A 6133-nucleotide genomic window follows, 5' to 3' on the forward strand; every position below is an offset into this window, starting at 1 on the left:
AAATATCATTACATTTTTGTAGTTGAGTTTCATTTGTTATATGGGCCAGTTGGAATTTATTTTCATCCAATAAAACAGCCACAAAAAACTTCATTAAAGTGCGCTTGAGTGCTAGATATGTTGCTACTTTTCTGTAACACAGGGAGGTATGTGCTAACCTGGATCTAAGTCAAAAAGCTTCTCTGGAATGATGTACAGCTGCACTTGGATGCTTAAGTCAGGGAGTGGAGCATATGTTCTGCAAGAACATTTTGCTACTGTGATTCACATAATCAGTTCTTTATTAGGAACGTATAATGCTTGTGCTTAGACTTCTACAGGACAAGTGCTGGCCACTTCCTCTGTTTGGCCACTGCAGAGCACAGAAAGGTCCAAATCCTTAACTGGCTCTCTTCAGTGGGACTGTGGGACAATCTGCAATAACCAGGATGAACGTGGAGAGGTGAGGCTGAACAAAAAGGTTACTGTCAGTCTTTTCCTCACTGACACTAGCCCTGATGAAAACAACACTGGTACTGTTATCACAAAGAGACATAGCATGGAGGACCTACAAGTACATACTCTCTGATGTAGCTCCAGCAACAGCTTCAGAGCAAGTTGCTGCATGTTGGAATAGACAGGTGAAAAAGAAGGACACAGAGAGTACCTAAGAGATTCAAGGTAAAGGCCATACCCCATTTGGTGCGTCAAAGTGATGAGCCTAGCTCACATCTTTTATAGGTAAGTGTAAGCCAGAAAAAATACACTGGCTTTATTTATACTGGTGTAAAATTGGCATATATGAGAGAAGACTCTAGCTTAGAAGTTATAAATACCAGAATTATGGGGAAGAATTAGGAGCTGGAATGACAGACAGCAATGTGGCTCAGAATTAATAGGCACTGGCAAGAAGGCAGGAGAAAACCTGCTCAGCTCCTGCCTCACTCATGCCAAATTCTGGCCTTTGCCTCAGTACCCTCATTCTTCTCTGCACCAGCTTCAAGTAATACCAGCTGTAAAGGAAGGAGGAGGGTCAAATAAGGTTGCCTTGCCTAAGGAGACTCCCCTTGTCTTCCTACACGTACAGATTTTCCTGTGCTAAGACTGCTTCAGGTTACTCCCACATGATGAGTGCACGAATGTAAGACAGAACTTTGCATGCCAAGGAGATGGCAAGAGACATCATTAAAACAGAGGGTGACTAACTCTTGCTGTATAATCATCCTGTTTCCCTAACATATTAAGGATGGGACTGAATATAATGTTATAGCTAGGAAAGAGCTTTCTCAAAAACTTTGTCCAGTAGTTATGAAGCAGGGATAAACTCATTTTTAGATTGCCTAGAGAAAGGAAAAAGAAAACAGGGTACCACAAGAAAATGACTATCCCTGTAGTGGGTAGAGAGTAAAAGATGTGCTCTGAAGTGCTGTATCATTCCACTCCTTATCTAAAGAAAAGGCTGTTGAGAAGAGAGGATGGAGGAATTCAGATTGGCTCTGTCTCACACTATTTTGCTGGAAAAGCCCTGCTTTTTTTGCTGGCAACAGGACACTTCTTATACTCATTCACTGTCACTGCTTAATATATTTAGCCTATATAGGGAAAGGAGAAGAATCACAGCAATTTAGTTCTCTAATCTTCCACTCTACTTCCAGCCTCTAAAGCAGGAGAACAGAGAAGCAACAGAAATCTCCTTTTTCAGATGCCAGAGATTTTGCTCTGAAGCTACATTTTCTGTGATATTATTTCTATTGTTATTATTTTGTGTGCTATTTATTTATTTATTTATTTATCCTTAAACTGAGGCTGGCTGCAGGATCCTCTCTAGTGGCCTTTCCTTATCTCAGACACAAACTCTCCCCATCTGTGGTCCAAGATCTCACCCTTGACTGGAGTCTTCAGATAGTCCATGTTAGACTGCAGCTATGCATGTACCACAACTGCAGGGCAAATCTGGCATTAAGACCATGAGTGATGTACTCACATCTGCTTTCTTAAAGGAAATTCGGCTGCAGATATAACAGGACCATGCAAAATAAAGAATGCTTTCCCTGTGGCATCTCCTCAAGAAGTATGAACAGCCCCTTCCCACCGCTTAAAACTATAGATGTTTTTCTCTCCCATATGGATGCACACACACAGAACAATATCTTCTCTCTATAAAAAGCCCTCCAGATGAAACTAGGAGATAAATCTTTCAAACGTGCCCAGGGTACTTCAATTCTACAACTTCTATTCATCTCTTGACTATGTTTTATTAGATCGTTGCCCAGCTATGGCTCAAGGCAGTTTCTGGCTTTGCTGAAGATTTGAATCACAGCAACTACAATGATTGCTAAAAGAGTACAGAAATCCTCAATAATTACAAGTATTAAACACTCTTAAATTGCTTTGAAAATTTGAAGCTGAAGAGCTTTATGGTGAAGTTCATCCTGAAGATGTGTTTTCTGGGAAAGTGTACCATGTTGATGAAATCAGGAAGCAGAGAGCTAGTCTCCAGGCTGCTTGATATTTAGATCTTAAAGCAGCATAGTGCCAGACATTGACACAATCATATTAAAGTAAATTTGTATGATTGGCAGTTCTCATACATTTTAGTGTTGGAACTGCAAGTCCTCCAGAACTCCAGTGCCTGTGAGTCCTTTCAGACACTGAAAATGCAGGTTGCTTAAGGTGAGAATAAACATTCATATAACTCTCAGCAATACAACTAGACTCCAAGCTTTTCCATTCAAGTCATCCATCCTGATGCTGTCAGTGAGTGTCAGTACACACTGCTGCTCCACCACCACCTTTTAAAGAATATAAGGAAAAATAAGGAAGGAGGAAAAGGTGTGGATGAAAGGCTGAGCAGGGAAGAAGTCAGTCATCCTTTTGTGGCCCATGCACAGTGGGGGCAGAGAGCTGGTAGTGGTATCTCCAAGCTGCCCTTCTTTCCCATCATAGATATTATCTTGGCAAAGGACTTCAGCAAGCTGGAAGCATAAAAAACTTGTATTTTCTAGTGGATGCTCTGTAGTAACCAAAAATTTAGGTGAGGTGTCCCTATGTTATCTTCAGTAGCTCATTTTGTGGAATAATTTTCAATCTAAAAAGACAGTACATGGGGAAATAAGACACCAGATAATCCAAGATCAGCAGCCTACTAGGTCTTCCAAGAAGATTCACTGGAGAATACCAGCTCATGCCAGTTCAGTTTTGGCTTTGATGAACTTCTGCCAAACCCAAGATGGAGTTCCAGTCTGCCCTGACACCTCAGTCACTACGTTAATTCCACAAAAATCTTTATATATTTTTTTTAATATATATAATTTTTCAGATTCATCTATGTTCAGTTTGAAAACTGTGGGGAAGAACTTCCTCTGAACTGGAAGCTCTGCTCTGCAGCCAGACTCCTGCCCTACTGAATAAGCCATGAGGCATCTGCCTGCTGGTATGCCAGCACAGTGGAATGTCTATGTGTGACACAGACATTGGAATCCATTGCACCATAGAGATGGATAATCTTAGACATACACATGAACTGACTCACTCATGTAATGAGCTAGTGAATGATGGCAGAGCTGGGTTTAGAAACTGAGGGCCAGTCTTTTCATTTCTCTGCCCAAAACATAAGGTCCCAGTCTACACAGCTCAAACAGCACCAAGTGTTGTCTACCAAGAAGAGAAAGAAGCTTGTACAAAATGCCAAGTAGTACCCTCACAATAAGGATATAGCTGCATACAAGAACTTACAGGAGATGAAAAGTTTTTTCAATACCACACTACTGGCAGCTGAATCTCATTATTGGTGATAACTTCAGATGGCCCCTCAACTGCTTCTTGCAGTTTCCTGCAGCAGCAGTTTGGATAACAGAATCCCACGTGGCCTGAATCTATTGCTATGTACAAGAGGTAATTAAATATTCATTCTGGCAAAAAGAAAAAATGAAAGGATGACACTTCTGCCATGATGATAGTATTCATACATGAAATACATGTTATCTGCTCAGATACTCAGATATCCACTTTTTCCTTCCTTTTATTTTGGAGCAGGATTAATTCCATTAACAGAATAACATTATAGCCACCAGACGCATATGAAGAATGAAAGATCAAGTTGCCTTAGGAAGAAGAGGTATTTGAATACAGTTTCTTGAATCCTAGTTATGCACACAAACTAATAACCAAGAAGAGATCCTTCTCCTACATTAGAGACAAAAAGTCAGGGAAGGATTCATGTTTATGAACATGAGGCAAATAACTTCCACTAGTTTGAAGCTCCAAAGAGATACAGAATTTAATATGCTCCTTTTACCTTGGTATTTCCTCTTGACTAGCTTAGATCTTTCTGGTTTTCATCCTGGATTACATGAACTATTCTCAGACATCAAACTCTCTCCTAGGCACTGTACAGACATCCTAGATACTGCAGTTGGGGCTGTGAATACAGCTCAAAGTAAAGTATGATCACAGTTAAGCACTGCAGTGCTGAGCCAGAGTCCTGATTCAGATCTTCATAAAAATTAACGTGCTAGGAAGGTTGTTTTGATCAAATGAGTGTAGGGCTACATGAAAACTGAGGAATTCAAATATTTGCCCCAAATTATTAAGAGAATAAGCAGGGTGTTGTTGGAAGTGGTTGTTTCTTTTTTTTTTTTTTTTGGTTGGTTAGTTGGTTTGAATTTTTTTATTCTTTTCCTCAAGCATCAGTCAAGATATGGTACTCAAGCCAGCCCACAAAGGAAGGAACATGGAGTTACAGAAGTCAGCATGGAAATACAGAATTTATCATGGAAAGTCACTGATGAAAGTCTGACTTATTTCTCTGGCAGCACCTTATAAAATACAGACTGTGGCTTGAAGGGAATTTGTTGATGTAAATTCACCAGAGCTCCACCTATCTTTGAGAATCTATGCTGATTTACACCAGCTTATAAGGAAGTAGCCCTTGCTGGGTAACACAGCACCACCCTTTTGAAAGATTAAACTTTTAAAAATATTCCATCTATTCTTCTTTTTTTGCAGTCTCTTGGTCATGAATATAAGCCCTAGTGACACAAAGCCAATGCAAACATTAAGTCCATGACTTGCAGTTAAGCAACAGAAAATGCTGTTAGCAGAGCTACTTACTGTAGGACAAGGTCTAAAATGAAGCAGACTAGAATTTTTTGTCACAAGTCACTGCTAAAAACATAAAGGAAGATCAGCTATGCAGAGAATTTCCTGCTTTTCAGCCTAGAAAGTCAATAATGACCACAATGAACATTCACAGGTGGAGTTTTATGACTGAATCCTCAGAACATCAGAAAAAAATCTTTTCAGTAAATATGGCCATGAAATGTTAAATCCAAGCCAAAAGAAAAACAGAATTTGACAATACAAAATCAAGAATAATTGATACCATCTCTGGAGTGGAAAGAAACACCAAATGATAAATACAAGCTTATTATCACAAGTCAAGAAAAGCCAGAGCAAAGATCCACAGATTTTCTGTTTTAGTTGGAGTATAACTCCGAATTTGCAAAAACTGTGGAAGGAATTGTTCTGAAGTAAGGAGAGAGGCAAAATCTCTGGCTAATAATTGCAAGAACTGTGATATTAGAGACACAGAAAAGATGGATTAGGTGATGTTAGCATTAGAGGTAAGGAGTTGCATTATATAAAGAGTCAAATGGGAGTGGGATGAAGTTAGATCATTAAAAGAGGATGACAGAAGAGGAGTGGGATTAAGAATAAGTGCCAGATGCACACAAGGTTATGGAATTAACATACAGACAGAGACACTGAACAGAGCTGGGCTCTTCACAGAAGGTCTGCGATAAAGCTTAAAACAATGGGAAGTGCAAAATAAAGGTTAAATCTCAGTTGTTCCTGCTCTGAAAACTTTTTCTGCTGACTGCAGTGTAGCACTGGTGTAACTCCTTAATGAAACGTTGGTGACTTCAAACATGAGAATGATGAGAAAAACTCAGACCCTTCCCTTCACATTGAAGAAGTAGAGTATTCTAGCTCTTCCTTTCTCCACAAACAGCCACTTTGGCAAAAGAAGGAGAGATGCAACAGTTGAGCTGCAAAGCAATGTCTGAACTTTAACATGCCTTAATCTGTAGACTAAGTATTCCCCTTCACAAAATGAGCAGTGCTGCCCCATAAAGCTTATTTGTACATTCAA

Source organism: Tympanuchus pallidicinctus, unplaced genomic scaffold (genome assembly GCF_026119805.1).
Source record: "Tympanuchus pallidicinctus isolate F22 unplaced genomic scaffold, pur_lepc_1.0 scaffold8, whole genome shotgun sequence".
In the NCBI taxonomy this organism is placed as follows: domain Eukaryota; kingdom Metazoa; phylum Chordata; class Aves; order Galliformes; family Phasianidae; genus Tympanuchus; species Tympanuchus pallidicinctus.